At 43.7% G+C, this 18,893-nt stretch overlaps 1 protein-coding gene across 1 annotated transcript in view; it reads left to right on the top strand.

Annotated features, from left to right (window-relative positions):
- Positions 1-18,893, top strand: part of mms22l (MMS22-like, DNA repair protein) — a 271,386-nt gene that overhangs the window by 114,274 nt on the left and 138,219 nt on the right.

The raw sequence follows: 18,893 nt of genomic DNA on the forward strand, positions 1-18,893 counted from the left end.
GCAGTGATGCATCAACTCGTCAACAAAGACTGAATTTGAAGCTAGACTGCCTGATGTCTTAGCTTCACATTTGACAAATACCCAGTCAGTAGACAGTCTTGTGGATAGTTTAAACTCAGTGCTCAAAACTACACTGGACATGATTGCACCACCTTTATTAAACCACGCTCCCCCAAAACACACCTTGGTTCAATGATTACCTGCGTGACCTCAAGCAGAAGGCTAGAGGTCTAGAATGGAAATGGCATCGTTCAAAATTAGAAGTATTCCACCTTGCATGGCGTGATGCTATCTTAGACTATAAGCATGCATTGTTGGCTACAAAGCGAATCTATTACTCTGATTTGATCAACAAAAACAAGCATAACTCAAAGTTCTTGTTTGACACTGTGGCAACACTTATTCATGGACAACCACCTGTAGTTTGCTCTCCTTTTACAGCACAAGATTTCCTGGATTACTTTGGGAAGAAAATAGAAGACAATAGGTTAAACATCTCCCGGCATGCCTTACCCCAGCCACTACACCCTGCTATTGAGGTGGGCGCCACTACTGAGGTATTACCTATCCATCCATTTTCTTCCGCTTTATCCGGAGTCGGGTCGTGGGGGCAGCAGCTCAAGCAAAGCCGCCCAGACCTCCCGATCCACACACACCTCCCCCAGCTCCTCCGGGGGAACCCCAAGGCATTCCCAAGCCAGCTGAGAGATGTAGTCCCTCCAGCGTTTCCTGGGTCTTCCCCGTGGCCTCCTCCCAATGGGACGTGCCCGGAACACCTCTCCAACGAGGCGTCCAGGGGGCATCCGGAAAAGATGCCCGAGCCACCTCAACTGACTCTTCGATGTGGAGGAGCAGCGGCTTGACTCCGAGCTCCTCCCGAGTGACAGAGCTTCTCACCCTATCTCTAAGGGAGCGCCCAGCCACCCTGCGGAGGAAACTCATCTCGGCCGCTTGTACTCGCGATCTAGTTCTTTCGGTCATGAGCCAAATCTCATGACCATAGGTGAGGATCGGAACGTAGACCGATAGGTAAATCGAGAGCTTTGCCCCCCTAATCAGCTCTCTCTTCACCACGACGGTCTGATACAGCGACCGCATCACTGCAGATGTTACACCGATCTATCGATCTCACGCTCCATCCGTCTCTCACTCGTGAACAAGACCCCGAGATACTTAAACTCCTCCACTTGAGGCAAGGACACTCCACAGACCTGAAGAGGGCAAAGCACCTTTTTCCAGTCGAGAACCATGGCCTCGGATTTGGAGGTGCTGATCTTCATCCCGGACGCTTCACACTCCCGTGCACTGGGGCGGTTTGACACGCTGAAGGTCCTGATTTGACGAAGCCAACAGAAACACTTCGTCCGCAAACAGCAGAGACGAGATTCTGTGGTTCCCAAACCAGACCCCCTCTACACCCTGGCTGCGCCTAGAAATTCTGTCCATAAAAATAATGACCAGAACCAATGACAAAGGGCAGCCCTGACGGAGACCAACGTGCACTGGAAACAGGTTAGACTTACTACCTTCATTGTGAACCAAGCTTCTGCTGTGGTCGTACAGGGACCGGATAGCCCTTAGCAAAGGATCCCGGACCCCGTAATCCCGGAGCACCCCCCACAGCGTGCCCCGAGGGACACGGACGAACGCCGAATGTGGACTGGTTGGGCGAACTCCCATGAACCCTCAAGCACCCGATGGAGCCTGTAGAGCTGGTCCAGTGTGCCACGACCAGGACGAAAACCACACTGCTCCTCCTGAATCCAAGGTTTTGAACATTGGTCGAAGTCTCCTCTCCAGTACTCTGGAATAGACCTTACCGGGGAGGCTGAGGAGTGTGATCCCCCTATAGTTGGAACACACCCTCCTGTCCCCCTTCTTAAACTGAGGGACCACCACCCTCCTTCCCTAGCGGATTCCCACCCTCCTACGCTAAGCCTGCTTAGCGTAGCTACTAGCTCTTAGCCGATTTAGCATGGCGGCTTCTCCTGTCTCTCCCGCACTTTTCTGCTCTGGGTGTGAATGTTTAGTTATTCCTCTGCCTCCTTTAGCAGTAATGGTACTTGTAATAAGTGTAGCTTATTCGTAGCTTTGGAGGCCAGGCTGGGCGAATTGGAGACTCGGCTCCGCACCGTGGAAAATTCTACAGCTAGCCAGGCCCCTGTAGTCGGTGCGGACCAAGGTAGCTTAGCTGCCGTTAGTTCCCCCCTGGCAGATCCCGAGCAGCCGGGAAAGCAGGCCGACTGGGTGACTGTGAGGAGGAAGCGTAGCCCTAAACAGAAGCCCCGTGTACACCGCCAACCCGTTCACATCTCTAACCGTTTTTCCCCACTCGACGACACACCCGCCGAGGATCAAACTCTGGTTATTGGCGACTCTGTTTTGAGAAATGTTAAGTTAGCGACACCAGCAACCATAGTCAATTGTCTTCCGGGGGCCAGAGCAGGCGACATTGAAGGAATATTGAAACTGCTGGCTAAGGCTAAGCGTAAATTTAGTAAGATTGTAATTCACGTTGGCAGTAATGACACCCGGTTACGCCAATCGGAGGTCACTAAAATTAACATTAAATCGGTGTGTAACTTTGCAAAAACAATGTCCCCTGAAAGCTGAAGGCTCTGCCCAATCAGACCGGGAGTGACATGTTTAGCCGCATGTTCTCCTTGAATTGCTGGCTGTCTGAGTGGTGTCCAAAAAATGAGGTGGGCTTCATAGATAATTGGCAAAGCTTCTGGGGAAAACCTGGTCTTGTTAGGAGAGACGGCATCCATCCCACTTTGGATGGAGCAGCTCTCATTTCTAGAAATCTGGCCAATTTTCTTAAATCCTCCAAACCGTGACTATCCAGGGTTGGGACCAGGAAGCAGAGTTTGTAGTCTTACACACCTCTCTGCAGCTTCTCTCCCCCTGCCATCCCCTCATTACCCCATCCCCATAGAGACGGTGCCTGCTCCCAGACTACCAATAACCAGCAAAAATCTATTTAAGCATAAAAATTCAAAAAGAAAAATAATATAGCACCTTCAACTGCACCACCGACTAAAACAGTTAAATGTGGTCTATTAAACATTAGGTCTCTCTCTTCTAAGTCCCTGTTGGTAAATGATATATAATTGATCAACATATGATTTATTCTGCCTAACAGAAACCTGGTTACAGCAGGATGAATATGTTAGTTTAAATGAGTCAACACCCCCGAGTCACACTATCTGTCAGAATGCTCGTAGCACGGGCCGGGGCGGAGGATTAGCAGCAATCTTCCATTCCAGCTTATTAATTAATCAAAAACCCAGACAGAGCTTTAATTCATTTGAAAGCTGTCTCTTAGTCTTGTCCATCCAAATTGGAAGTCCCAAAAACCAGTTTTATTTGTTATTATCTATCGTCCACCTGGTCGTTACTGTGAGTTTCTCTGTGAATTTTCAGACCTTTTGTCTGACTTAGTGCTTAGCTCAGATAAGATAATTATAGTGGGCGATTTTAACATCCACACAGATGCTGAGAATGACAGCCTCAACACTGCATTTAATCTATTATTAGACTCTATTGGCTTTGCTCAAAAAGTAAATGAGTCCACCCACCACTTTAATCATATCTTAGATCTTGTTCTGACTTATGGTATGGAAATAGAAGACTTAACAGTGTTCCCTGAAAACTCCCTTCTGTCTGATCATTTCTTAATAACATTTACATTTACTCTGATGGACTACCCAGCAGTGGGGAATAAGTTTCATTACACTAGAAGTCTTTCAGAAAGCGCTGTAACTAGGTTTAAGGATATGATTCCTTCTTTATGTTCTCTAATGCCATATACCAACACAGTGCAGAGTACCTACCTAAACTCTGTAAGGGAGATAGAGTATCTCGTCAGTAGTTTTACATCCTCATTGAAGACAACTTTGGATGCTGTAGCTCCTCTGAAAAGAGAGCTTTAAATCAGAAGTGTCCTGACTCTGTGGTATAACTCACAAACTCGTAGCTTAAAGCAGATAACCCGTAAGTTGGAGAGGAAATGGCGTCTCACTAATTTAGAAGATCTTCACTAGCCTGGAAAAAGAGTCTGTTGCTCTATAAAAAAGCCCTCCGTAAAGCTAGGACATCTTTCTACTCATCACTAATTGAAGAAAATAAGAACAACCCCAGGTTTCTTTTCAGCACTGTAGCCAGGCTGACAAAGAGTCAGAGCTCTATTGAGCTGAGTATTCCATTAACTTTAACTAGTAATGACTTCATGACTTTCTTTGCTAACAGAATTTTAACTATTAGAGAAAAATTACTCATAACCATCCCAAAGACGTATCGTTATCTTTGGCTGCTTTCAGTGATGCCGGTATTTGGTTAGACTCTTTCTCTCCGTTGTTCTGTCTGAGTTATTTTCATTAGTTACTTCATCCAAACCATCAACATGTTTATTAGACCCCATTCCTACCAGGCTGCTCAAGGAAGCCTTGCCATTATTTAATGCTGCGATCTTAACTATGATCAATCTATCTTTGTTAGTTGGCTATGTACCACAGGCTTTTAAGGTGGCAGTAATTAAACCATTACTTAAAAAGCCATCACTTGACCCAGCTATCTTAGCTAATTATAGGCCAATCTCCAACCTTCCTTTTCTCTCAAAATTCTTGAAAGGGTAGTTGTAAACAGCTAACTGATCATCTGCAGAGGAATGGTCTATTTTGAAGAGTTTCAGTCAGGTTTTAGAATTCATCATAGTACAGAAACAGCATTAGTGAAGGTTACAAATGATCTTCTTATGGCCTAGGACAGTGGACTCATCTCTGTGCTTGTTCTGTTAGACCTCAGTGCTGCTTTTGATACTGTTTGACCATAAAATTTTATTACAGAGATTAGAGCATGCCATAGGTATTAAAGGCACTGCGCTGCGGTGGTTTGAATCATATTTGTCTAATAGATTACAATTTGTTCATGTAAATGGGGAATCTTCTTCACAGACTAAAGTTAATTATGGAGTTCCACAAGGTTCTGTGCTAGGACCAATTTTATTCACTTTATATATGCTTCCCTTAGGCAGTATTATTAGACGGTATTGCTTAAATTTTCATTGTTACGCAAATGATACCCAGCTTTATCTATCCATGAAGCCAGAGGACACACACCAGTTAGCTAAACTGCAGGATTGTCTTAGACATAAAGACATGGATGACCTCTAATTTCCTGCTTTTAAACTCAGATAAAACTGAAGTTATTGTACTTAGCCCACAAATCTTAGAAACATGGTGTCTAACCAGATCCTTACTCTGGATGGCATTACCCTGACCTCTAGTAATACTGTGAGAAATCTTGGAGTCATTTTTGATCAGGATATGTCATTCAAAGCGCATATTAAACAATATGAAGGACTGCTTTTTTGCATTTACGCAATATCTCTAAAATTAGAAGGTCTTGTCTCAGAGTGATGCTGAAAAACTAATTCATGCATTTATTTCCTCTAGGCTGGACTATTGTAATTCATTATTATCAGGTGTCCTAAAAGTTCCCTAAAAAGCCTTCAGTTAATTCAAAATGCTGCAGCTAGAGTACTGACGGGGACTGGAAGGAGAGAGCATATCTCACCCATATTGGCCTCTCTTCATTGGCTTCCTGTTAATTCTAGAATAGAATTTAAAATTCTTCTTCTTACTTATAAGGTTTTGAATAATCAGGTCCCATCTTATCTTAGGGACCTCGTAGTTACCATATCACCCCAATAGAGCGCTTCGCTCTCAGACTGCAGGCTTACTTGTAGTTCCTAGGGTTTGTAGGAGTAGAATGGGAGGCAGAGCCTTCAGCTTTCAGGCTCCTCTCCTGTGGAACCAGCTCCCAGTTCAGATCAGGGAGACAGACACCTCTCTCTACTTTTAAGATTAGGCTTAAACTTTCCTTTTTGCTAAAGCTTCTAGTTAGGGCGGATCAGGTGACCCTGAACCATCCCTTAGTTATGCTGCTATAGACGTAGACTGCTGGGGGGTTCCCATGATGCGCTGTTTCTTTCTCTTTTTGCTCTGTATGCACCACTCTGCATTTAATCATTAGTGATCGATCTCTGCTCCCCTCCACAGCATGTCTTTTTTCCTGGTTCTCTCCCTCAGCCCCAACCAGTCCCAGCAGAAGACTGCCCCCTCCCTGAGCCTGGTTCTGCTGGAGGTTTCTTCCTGTTAAAAGGGAGTTTTTCCTTCCCACTGTAGCCAAGTGCTTGCTCACAGGGGGTCGTTTTGACCGTTGGGGTTTTACATAATTATTGTATGGCCTTGCCTTACAATATAAAGCGCCTTGGGGCAACTGTTTGTTGTGATTTGGCGCTATATAAAAAAATTGATGATTGATTGATTGATTGTTATTGGATCTGAATTTGAGCTATAAGAACATATCAAAAAAATGACAAAAACTATTAAATATAAGCTGGCTCTATTTAGACAAATTAGATCCTTCTTATGTACAGAGGCTGCCAAGATATTTTTGTATGCTTTAATTTTCCCCCATATTTCATACTGTATTACTTGTTGGTGGTCAGGCTAGCCAGACAGCCATTAGGCCCTTAGAATCCCTGTACAAATAGGCCCAGAAAATTTTTGACAAAAAGCCACTGAGGTATCCTCATTGTAGCATATTACATAAGTACAATCTATTATCTTTTGAAAATTTTAGGATATTTTCAAATTTATGTGCTGTTTACAAAATCTTAAACAGCTTGGCTCCCGCCTGTTGTGCAAGTTTTGTCTACTATCGTGGCTTTGTAAGGTCTACGAGAATAGCTTCCATACATTACTGTGTTTTACCCCTTCGCTATTCAGCATTTGGGCAGGCAGCTTTTTCTGTTAAAGCTGTTACACAATGGAATGCCTATTCCAGACAATATAAACAATTGCGGCCTCATTTTGTGATTTTAAAGTTAATATAAAAAAATATTTAAAGAATTCACAACAATGCACCCACTAATAAGTTAGTGCTTTTTTTTTGTGTGTGTGTGTGACTGGGGGCAGTGTTGTGTGCTGTGCATGCTACTACACCCAATGATTATGTATATGTTTGAGTGTTATGAGGGGCATTTTATTTACAATACATAGTGTCACTGTATGTTTTTATTTAAGTGATGTTTAACATCTTGGTTGTATTTATTGTGATATTTGATGATTTTATATGTGTCATATTAATTCGTGGTCAGGGACTGCAGATGTAAATTAGCCTAAGGCTAACCTCTGGTACAATGCATCAAATGGTGACATTTATGTTTTAATTGCACATGGTCCCTTTCAAATAAATTGAAATTGAAACATACTCTCCCTTTAAAATGACCCCACACCATTTCTCTTCCTGTCCTCACCATGGTACAACAACTGTACCCACCGCCGATCTGCTCCTGCTCTTGCTTCCTTCCACTTGGTCTCTGCACACACAATATGTCTACCTTCTCCTCTCCATCATATCAGCCAGCTCTCTCCCTTTACCAGTCATACTACCAACATTCAAAGTCCCCACTATCATTTCCAACCCTTCTAGTTTTCTTCTTCTCCCGCTGTTTGTCGAAACGTTCTCCTCCTCTTCTTCATCGTTTTTATCCCAGCAGTAGCCCAATTTCCACCAGCACCCTGTTGGGAAACAGCATCGGTGGCGACGTTGTTTAACCCGGGCCTCGAACGATCGGTGTGGAAATTTGATGCTTAGTCTGCTGTTGGATTGTTTTACACCCGGATGCCCCTTCCTGACGCAACCCTCCTCAATTGTTCAGGCTTGGGACCCGGCACTCAGAATGTACTGGCTGCACACCCATGGGCTGAGGTTAAGTTCTCCTGTAATATGCTATCCAAACATACAGAATCATGCCTGTATTTTGGTATATAAATTAATAAATTGCTGAAATATGCTGAAATAAACAGATGCAATCGCCTACTGATCAGTTCAAGTCTGGGCATCGTCCTGGAATGAACAAGAAGTCCAATAGAGTTGTCTTTGTCTTTCGGTTGAGTCTCAGTGGCGAGTCTCAGTGGCTTGATGTCGCCCCAGCAAATCCCGTTACATACCCGCTTTGGGATTCAGTGTAGCTTTTTAAATCATATACCTTTCCTAACACAACTCCAGTTCCACCTAGAAAAAACACACAACTCGTGATTTCAGTTTTAATTTAATTTCAATTTATCTTCATTTATGTAGCGCCAAATCACAACAAAGTTGCCTCAAGGTGCGTCATACAAGTAAAGTCTAACCTTACAAACCCCAGAGCAACAGTGGTAAGGTAAAAACTCCCTCTGAGGAAGAAACACAAGCAGACCAGACTCAAAGGGGCCATGATACAGGACATAAATTACAGAACAATTCACAAAATGAACATACAGGAGATGTTGCCGGTGCACAGGACGGTTTTTTTGGAACAAATACCACACCCATCTCTGGATGGAGCCAGACATCAGACAGAGAGAAAAGAAAAAAAAAAAAAAGCAGAATCAAGCATCAGAAAGACAAAAAATACAGTGATCACCGGCCACTAGCCCTAAGCTTTACTAACAGACACAGACTTTAGATAAACTTGAGACGCGGCACGCTCAGTTTACTAATAAAATTAAGAGTGAAAAGCATACTAACATACTATGCCAGTATGGTAGCCATATGGAATTGAAAATAAGTGCGGTCTTAAGTCTGGACTTGAAAGTCTCTACAGAATTTGACTGTTTTATTGATGCAGGGAGATCATTCCACAGAAGCGGGGCACGATAAGAGAAAGCTCTGTGACCCGCAGACTTTTTATTCACCCTAGGGACACAAAGTAGTCCTGCACCCTGAGAAAGCAAAGCCCAGGCGGGTACATAGGGTTTAAGTATGTCAGCTCGGTAGGGAGGTGCCAGTCCATGAACCATATTTATAGACTAGTAGAACATTGCAGTAGTCCAATCTAGAAGAGACAAACACATGAACTCAGGGTCTCAGCATCAGCCATAGACAGGATGGGACGAATCTTTCCACTATATTTCACAGGTGGAAGAAAACAGTCCTCGTAATATATCTCTAATGTGGAGTTTAAACTGTGTATCCAGGTTGTGAGGGGTCTGCAGAGTTGTTACCAGTTTGTTTCCTGGGGTTTCATGTACAAAGACTATCTGTTAAGTGGTTGCTCAATTCTAATTAAACTTCATACAGGGGTAGCACACCATGTGAAGATGTACAGGAGGTAACTGAATCTAGTCAACATTGGCCCTGGGTGTTAGTGGTTAGTACGCATGCCTCACAGCAAGAAGATCTTGGGTTCTCTTCCACCTAGTCCATTCTGTGTGGAGTTTGCATATTCTCCCTGTGTCTCTGTGGGTTTCCTCCCACAATCAAAAATATGCTATTTAAGGTCTGCACCTTTCTCTGCCCCTGACCAAGGCACGCCTCTACATCTGGAGTTGGTCCCAGGGCTGGACTGTGGCTGCCCAATGGTCTACAAGGACCCAATTGTAATTGTGCTGTTTATTTATTATTAGGGCCTGAGTAGGACAGAGTCCTACGAGGACCCAAATGTAATTGTTCTGTTTATTATTATTATTATATTATTCAGGGCCTGAGCAGGACAGAGTCCTACAGGACCCAATTGTAATTGTGCTGTTATTATTATTATTATTTCTTAGGGCCTGAGTAGGACAGAGTCCTACGAGTGCCCAATTGTAATTGTGCTGTGTATTATTATTATTATTATTATTATTATTATTTATTAGGGCCCGAGTAGGACAGAGTCCTATGAGGGACCCAATGTAATTGGTGTTTTATTATTATATGAATGGTCTATTTGAAGAGTTTCAGTCAGGTTTTAGAATTCATCATAGTACAGAAACAGCCTTAGTGAAGGTTACAAATGATCTTATGGCCTCGGACAGTGGACCATCTCTGTGCTTGTTCTGTTAGACCTCAGTGCTGCTTTTGATACTGTTGACCATAAAATTTTATTACAGAGATTAGAGCATGCCATAGGTATTAAAGGCACTGCGCTGCGGTGGTTTGAATCATATTTGTCTAATAGATTACAATTTGTCATGTAAATGGGGAATCTTCTTCCCAGACTAAGTTAATTATGGAGTTCCACAAGGTTCTGTGCTAGGACCAATTTTATTCACTTATATATCGCTTCCTTAGGCAGTATATAGACGGTATTGCTTAAATTTTCATTGTTACGCAGATGCTACCAGCTTTATCTATCCATGAAGCCAGAGGACACACACCAATTAGCTAAACTGCAGGATTGTCTTACAGACATAAAGACATGGATGACCTCTAATTTCCTGCTTTTAAACTAGATAAAACTGAAGTATTGTTACTTGGCCCACACAAATCTTAGAACACAGGTTGTCTAACCAGATCCTTACTCTGGATGGCATTACCTGACCTCTCGTAATACTGTGAGAAATCTTGGAGTCATTTTTGATCAGGATATGTCATCAAAGCGCATATTAAACAAATATGTAGGACTGCTTTTTGCATTTACGCAATATCTCTAAATTTAGAAAGGTCTTGTCTCAGAGTGATGCTGAAAACTAATTCATGCATTTATTTCTCTAGGCTGGACTATTGTAATTCATATTATCAGGTTGTCCTAAAGTTCCCTAAAAAGCCTTCAGTTTGGTTCAAAATGCTGCAGCTAGAGTACTGACGGGGACTGGAAGGAGAGAGCATATCTCACCCATATTGGCCTCTCTTTCATGGCTTCCTGTTAATTCTAGAATAGAATTTAAAATTCTTCTTCTTACTTATAAGGTTTGAATAATCAGGTCCATCTTATTTAGGGACCTCGTAGTACCATATCACCCCAATAGAGCGCTTCGCTCTCAGACTGCAGGCTTACTTGTAGTCCTAGGGTTTTGTAAGAGTAGAATGGGAGGCAGAGCCTTCAGCTTTCAGGCTCCTCTCCTGTGGAACCAGCTCCCAATTCAGATCAGGGAGACAGACACCCTCTCTACTTTTAAGATTAGGCTTAAAACTTTCCTTTTTGCTAAAGCTTATAGTTGGGCTGGATCAGGTGACCCTGAACCATTTAGTATGCTGCTATAGACGTAGACTGCTGGGGGTTCCCATGATGCACTGTTTCTTTCTTTTTTGCTCTGTATGCACCACTCTGCATTTAATCATTAGTGATCGATCTCTGCTCCCTCCACAGCATGTCTTTTTCCTGGTTCTCTCCTCAGCCCCAACCAGTCCCAGCAGAAGACTGCCCCTCCCTGAGCCTGGTTCTGCTGGAGGTTTCTTCCTGTTAAAAGGGAGTTTTTCCTTCCCACTGTAGCCAAGTGCTTGCTCACAGGGGGTCGTTTTGACCGTTGGATTTTACATAATTATTGTATGGCCTTGCCTTAAATAAAGCGCCTTGGGGCAACTGTTTGTTGTGATTTGGCGCTATATAAAAAATTGATTGATTGATTGATTGATTGAGTATTACAAAAAAAAATTAAATCACACACTATATTAAAACACACATTTATCAAGTGAACAATACAAATATGATCCATCTGTTCCTCTGGTGATGACCCATGGTCACACATATACAGTCATGAAATGACATGAATGAGAAGCAGTGTGCTCTGATGTCCACAACTACTGGTCCGGTGCGTCCAGTCGGCCGCGCGCGTGTCCTGCCCGACGTGTGTCTTGTGGACGCCACGCCACAGCACAGACACCGTGTCATGTGGAACAGAGCTCAAGTGGGTGACGTGCTGCTCAGATTGCCCGCTGCGTGTTCTGATTTGACGGTCGTTTCAACCTGGGGGGCTGTCAGTGTCCACTCTGTGCACACGCTCGCTTGCTGCACAGTGGACAGTTGTTAGTCCGTGACTGTCCAAACACAGTCAGTGTTGTCCAGCTGGAATGTTCAGATTCACAGCTGCTTCTCTCGGAAGCCACGCCTCCCATGAGTGGAGCGCACACACACGTGTCAGTGTGGTGGCAAAGTCACTCCTAGGGAACTTAGAGAAATTTCACTGCAGTACAACAGTGGTTGTCTGCTGTCGTGCCAAGATTGCGATTGGCCACACATTTTCTAAGTACCATGCGAGTGGTGTTCGATGTTTGTGCGTGTCACCTGGAATTTGGCCGGCAGCTCTGCCTGTCAGCTGCTGGTGTGCGCAAATAGTTGTAGCAACAGGTGTATGAGACATTAGAGGCAGGGACGATTCTACGTGTTTTGCATGAAATTCCTCCTTTGTGCACATGTCAACCAAACTTCGCTCTGTGAAGGGGCCCTAAGAAATCACATGTCCATAAGTATTCACAGCCTTTGTTCAGTACTTTGTAGATGCACCTTTGGCAGCAATTCCAGCCTCAAGTCTTCTTGAATATGATGTCACAAGCTTGGTGCACCTATCTTTGGGCAGTTTGGTCCATTTCTCTTTGCAGCACCTCTCAAGCTCTGTCAGGTTGGATGGGGAGCATTGGTGCACAGACATTTTCAGAGATGTTCAGTCTGATTCAGGTCTGGGCTCTGGCTGGGCCACTCAGACATTCACAGAGTTGTCTTGAAGCCACTCCTTTGATATCTTGGCTGTGTGCTTAGGGTCATTGTCCTGCTGAAACATGAACCGTCGCCCCAGTCTGAGGTCAATGTACATTGCTGCATTCATCTTTCCCTCAATCCTGACTAGTCTCCCAGTTCCTGCTGCTGAAAAACATCTCCACAGCATGATGCTGCCACCACCATGCTTCACTGTAGAGAGAGCAGCAGAGACTCAGAGTTCAATTCTGTTTCAGCTTGGGACTCTGACGAGGGCGGTCGCACTCCACTCCCTTATCTCTGTTCTCTGCCTTTATCCTTAAGGTCCCTACTTCACCAGACTTCCTCAAATTATACTGGATTCTGGATCTATTGGACTACTATTGGATTAACCATGGAATTGATCAGCTGGTCTCTGAACGTTATTGACACCATTTTTTCTACAAAAGGTCAGGACCGGGGATCCTCACTGCCCAAATGGAACGTATCCTGCGGGCTATGTTCTCGACTCCTGGAGTTCCTGGCATGTGGCATGCTTGGCGCCTTTCTACGTTGAAGACGTCGACGATTTATTCATTTTGGTCTTATGGTAGCAGGGCTGGTACTTTTTGGCTTATGTGCTGCCCTGATCTACCGGAAAATTGGCAAGACGGCGACATCAAGAACCACGGCCCCTCGCTTGTCCTTCACGATTAACGAGGTTGGTAAGACAGTGCATTCGCAGACTGCGATGACTCTTGAACACAGACACAGATTGGATGACATTTTGGAGCAGATGCTTGCCTTGCAGTTGAAGTTGAAGATTTCAGAGGCTGGTGAATATTCTTAATTCATAATTAGGATTTGGATCTGCAGCTAGAGTACTGACGGGGACTAGAAGGAGAGAGCATATCTCACCCATATTGGCCTCTCTTCATTGGCTTCCTGTTAATTCTAGAATAGAATTTAAAATTCTTCTTCTTACTTATAAGGTTTGAATAATCAGGTCCCATCTTATCTTAGGGACCTCGTAGTACCATATCACCCAATAGAGCGCTTCGCTCTCAGACTGCAGGCTTACTTGTTTCCTAGGGTTTGTAAGAGTAGAATGGGAGGCAGAGCCTTCAGCTTTCAGGCTCCTCTCCTGTGGAACCAGCTCCCAATTCAGATCAGGGAGACAGACACCCTCTCTACTTTTAAGATTAGGCTTAAAACTTTCCTTTTTGCTAAAGCTTATAGTTAGGGCTGGATCAGGTGACCCTGAACCATCCCTTAGTTATGCTGCTATAGACTTAGACTGCTGGGGTTCCCATGATGCACTGAGTGTTTCTTTCTCTTTTTGCTCTGTATGCACCACTCTGCATTTAATCATTAGTGATTGATCTCTGCTCCCCTCCACAGCATGTCTTTTTCCTGGTTCTCTCCCTCAGCCCCAACCAGTCCCAGCAGAAGACTGCCCCTCCCTGAGCCTGGTTCTGCTGGAGGTTTCTTCCTGTTAAAAGGGAGTTTTTCCTTCCCACTGTAGCCAAGTGCTTGCTCACGGGGTCGTTTTGACCGTTGGGGTTTTACATAATTATTGTATGGCCTTGCCTTACAATATAAAGCGCCTTGGGGCAACTGTTTGTTGTGATTTGGCGCTATATAAAAAAATTGATTGATTGATTGATTTGGTTGTGCAAGTGGAACTGTTAAAAGTGATTTCACTGCTCAAACCATAACATTACAGGCTTATCAAGCCTGAAGGTCAAATTGCCCAACTGTTTACCTCCAGAGGAATTTTTTTTCGGCCTGGAGATCATTGGCTGTTTCTTATCTCAACTCATAAAGACAATAGACTGCTTTTCACAGGACTGAAGCATGCTCCATTCCCTCCCCCACCCGCCTCCTACCCCCAGCAACACTCCCCTTTCCGGCGCCTGCTTAACATCACCCTTACCCTTCGGCGGGGGCAGTGCAGTTTTCGCTGCAGCCTATGTCCCCCCAAGCTGTTGGCGGTGCATCTCAGGGTTGCTGCGTGACCTTCACCCACTTGCCTCAATTCGGATAACGGACTTCTTCAAACTTAGTGCACATAAACAATGTCAATTGTATGTGCGTCTTTAATTCTGATGCGTGCCATTATTATGGTAAACAAGTAATAATTGTGGACTAATTGCTGTCTGAGGTAACTGGAGTGTAAATGTAATTTCTCCACTGTGAGATCAAAAAGTATATCTCATCTCATCAATTGATGCAGTTGCTAGCTGTTGTGGAGGCTGCCTGTTTTCTTCGGAGTATTTTATTACAAACAGCAGGCTTCAGCTACAGCCATTCACTACGGAGCCCGGAAGTGTCACACTGCGCACGTTTTATTATATTGTGTGCACGTTTTATACATTCTGCGCACGTTTTGTTATATTGTGCGCACGTTTTAAGCATCGTTTGAGTAAAACAAAGGCACGATTCTTCTAAACGTGGCCATAATTTGTAAACGTGCACTCAATATTGTCGTGACACATAAATGTTGGCTATTAGTCAACAAACCAGCAGACAGTGGATCTGGTCAGAGTGTATCATCATGGTTTGGGCGCACAAGGACACACAGAGAACTCCAGCTGCCCAGCATGGCATCATCTGGAGTTTAAGCACATTAAAAAGAATGCTGACGGCGAAGCGTCTCCCCGTCATGAGGATGACAATTTAAGGTCATATTATGGAGTTCATTTTGAACGAACGGAAAACATGCACACGTTTCATTAATTCGAGGGCTTGATTAAAGGAAAAGTGCACATGATTATCACGGCCATTAAAACGTGCGCCGTTATATTAATTTGAGAGCACGTTTTAATTTGTGGGATCAATTAAGTGAAAACGTGGTGCACAATTATTATGGCCAGAAAAAAATATCACTTTAAGTGACCTCTCCTGGGTTCCGTAATTCACCACCAGGCCCAGGCTTCAGCTACCATCAGGACTAGCCCTTCGCCATCAGGTGCTGCGGTATCTGAACAAAACGTTTAGGTAAAAACTATTCATTAGTTTCCTTAATTGTTCATTATGGCCAACAAAAAAGGCTGTAAGTGGAGATCTGGAAGAGATTAGACTGTCGTTGAACTTTTATGTTGGCAGGACCTCAGCAGTGGTGGTCAAACAACAGACTGAACTGCTTGGTCTATTAAAGGAGGTTTGTGAACTCAGGAAAATGATGCAGGAGAAAGACAATAAAATCAGACTATTGGAACTAGAACAATATACCAGGATGGAGGATGTCATTGTGACGGGACTGAACACCAAACATCAGTCATATGTGAGGGCCACAGCCAGGTTCTGCAGGCATTTAGTGTGGAGGATGGCATGCAGGGAGAAATCCACTCCCTGGAGCAGCACATCATCCAGTACTTCCTGTATATTTCTTTTGTGATGTTGTGATAATTTGTTCTGTAATTTATGTTTGTATCATGGCCCAAGCAGAGGGTCACCACCTTTGAGTCTGGTCTGCTGAGGTTTCTTCCTCAGAGGGAGTTTTTTCTTACCACTGTTGCTCTGGGGGTTAGTAATGTTAGACCTTACCTGTATGAAGCACCTTGAGGCAACTCTGTTGTGATTTGGTGCTATATAAATGAAAATAAATTGAAATTGAAAATTCTACTCCTCAAATGACATCCACATTAGCAACAGTGACACTGCAGAATGTCATCCACTTCAAAGGAAAGACAACAAGTCCAAACCGGCCATTATTATCCGGTCACAAACAGAAAATTTAAGAATTTATTTGCTGCGACAACTAAAAAGCTGAGAGGAACGAAGGGGTACGTTGACAAAGAAAAACTGCGACCAGAGCAAGACAAGCCAGAATCCTTCAGAAACAACAGAAAATACAAGTAACCTGGACAGACTTCTGTCATCTTTGTAGAGAAGAGTATTCTTCTCTACAAGAGTCAAGACAGAAGTCAGACTACCAGAGCAAGAATTTTAGCTGAGGAAGCTTCTGTGATTGAAGTGAAACGTCCTCGCGTCAAGTAACCCAATCCAGTCGAAGATTCAAGCTTCTCTATTACAGTTGAAATGAAATGTGAAAAATAAAAATATATATAATTATAAGCTGTGTTTATAGAGCTCCTGGTTCAAACATTAATATTTTTGAGGATAAACGGATCGAAATGTATACCACAATTAAAAGCAATAAGCTTCTATTTGTTTGCAGAGACTTGAATATAGATTTTTTTAAATCCACATAGTCAATCACAAATAACATAAATTCTGTGTTTTGTGTTACACATCCAAGCAGGATAACTATGAACACAGCAATACTTACTGATAATATATTAACAAACGTTCCTGTAGGGAAATTAACGGATGGATTAATTCTTAGTGATGTCAGGGATCATTTGCCGTTTTTTGCTGCCTTTAATTTATCAGTCAATAAAAATGTTCATGATGAAACTAGTAATTTAATCAGGAAAATAACTGATGCAACTATTGAAAATCTGAACGGACTTAATGCATAAAAACTGGTATGTGATTTATTTTGAGGACATAGACAAATCATATGAATCATTTATCAATATTATTTCCAGTTTATATGATAAACACTGCCCATGTTGTTGCCCAGTTTGTAACAAACGAAATGTAGATAATCCATGGATCACAAAGGGGCTACAGAATGCATGTAAAAAGAAAAAATATTGTATGAGCAATTTATCAAATTTAGAACTGAAAGTAAATATAATATATACAAAACAAATTAACATTATGAGATCTTGTAAGAAGCAGTACTATAGTGATTTAAAAGTAAAACCAATATTAAAGGAACTTGGAAGCTTTTAAATGAAATCAAAAAGAAAAAAACTTGTTAAAGACCAGCCAACTTATTTTTACACAACTACACACACAGTCATTAAGGAAAATAAACCTATAGTTGACCAGCAGAAGACTGCCCCTCCCTGAGCCTGGTTCTGCTGGAGGTTTCTTCCTGTTAAAAGGGAGTTTTCCTTCCCACTGTAGCCAAGTGCTTGCTCACAGGGGGTCGTTTTGACCGTTGGGGTTTTACATCATTATTGTATGGCCTTGCCTTACAATATAAAGCGCCTTGGGGCAACTGTTTGTCGTGATTTGGCGCTATATAAAAAAAAATTGATTGATTGATTGACTTCAATGATTATTTTGTTAATGTGGGTAAAAATGTAGCTAATTCAATTCTATCCCCTATAATGTGTTCCTTGGATAACAGCAGAGGACTGGGTGGCAGTCGAGGGCAGGTGGCCCGGCGGCCCTGTCCGCGCTCACAGCCTCTGGCTGTTGGGAGGTGGAACGTCACCTCACTGGGGGGGAAGGAGCCTGAACTTGTGCGGGAGTTTGAGAGGTACCGACTACAGATAGTCGGGTTCACCTCCACGCACAGCTTGGGCTCTGGTACCCAACTCCTGGAGAGGGGCTAGATGCTCCACTTTTCTGGCGTTGCTCACGGGGAGAGGCTACGAGCTGGGGTAGCATTGCTTATTGCTCCCCCAGCTCAGTCGCCATGTGTTGGAGTTCACCCCGGTGAACGAGAGGGTCGTGTCCCTACACCTTCGGGTTGGGGACAGGTCTCTCACTGTTGTCTCGGCCTATGGGCCAAGCAGCAGTGCAGAGTACCCAACCTTCTTGGAGTCTCTGGGAGGGGTACTAGATAGTGTCTCCGACCGGGGACTCTGTTATTTTCCTGGGGGACTTCAACGCCCACGTGGGCGGCGACAGTGAGACCTGGAGTGGCGTGATTGGGAAGCACGGCCTCCCTGATGTTTTTGTCCAACGAAGATGGACAACGGTTAAACAATGTCTCCAAAAGTCAACGTCAGTCCAGATTTCTTGTTTCGTTTGGGCTTCGTTAGGGCCATGTGACGAGCTTCACATAAAGAAAATGTGGAAAAAAGTGCAGTGCTGTGAATACTTTCTGAATGCGCTGTATTAAAAAAAATAAGACAAAGTCCAATCAAAGGGCTGACGCGTACGCTCTTTAATAGTGTGTTAGTTGTAAGGAGCTGTGTTAAGCAGGATTAAGTGGGTTTCTGACGATGTACTGTCTTGTACAATGAGGTCGGGTGTGAAAGGCCCATTCCGTCTAGTAACGAGACTAATGAATTCAGACTCTAATTGATTGTCTCAGCTCGTTCTGGATTAGATGCAACCTTGCTGGAAGGGAATTCGCCGCTGAGGTGTGTGTACGCGTGGACCAGAGCAGCATATTATCGTGCACATTTGAAGATGGGATAGAGGCAGGACTTGATAGTTTTCTTCACATTTTCCTCTTTCCTCACATGCCTGTCTGGGTGAGAGAAGGGGACAGGAGGATCATCTCCAGTCTAAATGAGATTACAGCTCCTTCAGCTGCTTATCTGAACTAATGCCAGCCGCTGTGGGGCTGCTCTAGCAGCCTGGGCCAGGGCCAGGGATGAGCCAGAAGTATAGTGTGTGTACATGGGATCAGCATTAGAGTCTGCTGTATGCCTCT

The sequence above is a fragment of the Thalassophryne amazonica genome, chromosome 7, assembly GCF_902500255.1.
Source record: "Thalassophryne amazonica chromosome 7, fThaAma1.1, whole genome shotgun sequence".
NCBI lineage: Eukaryota > Metazoa > Chordata > Actinopteri > Batrachoidiformes > Batrachoididae > Thalassophryne > Thalassophryne amazonica.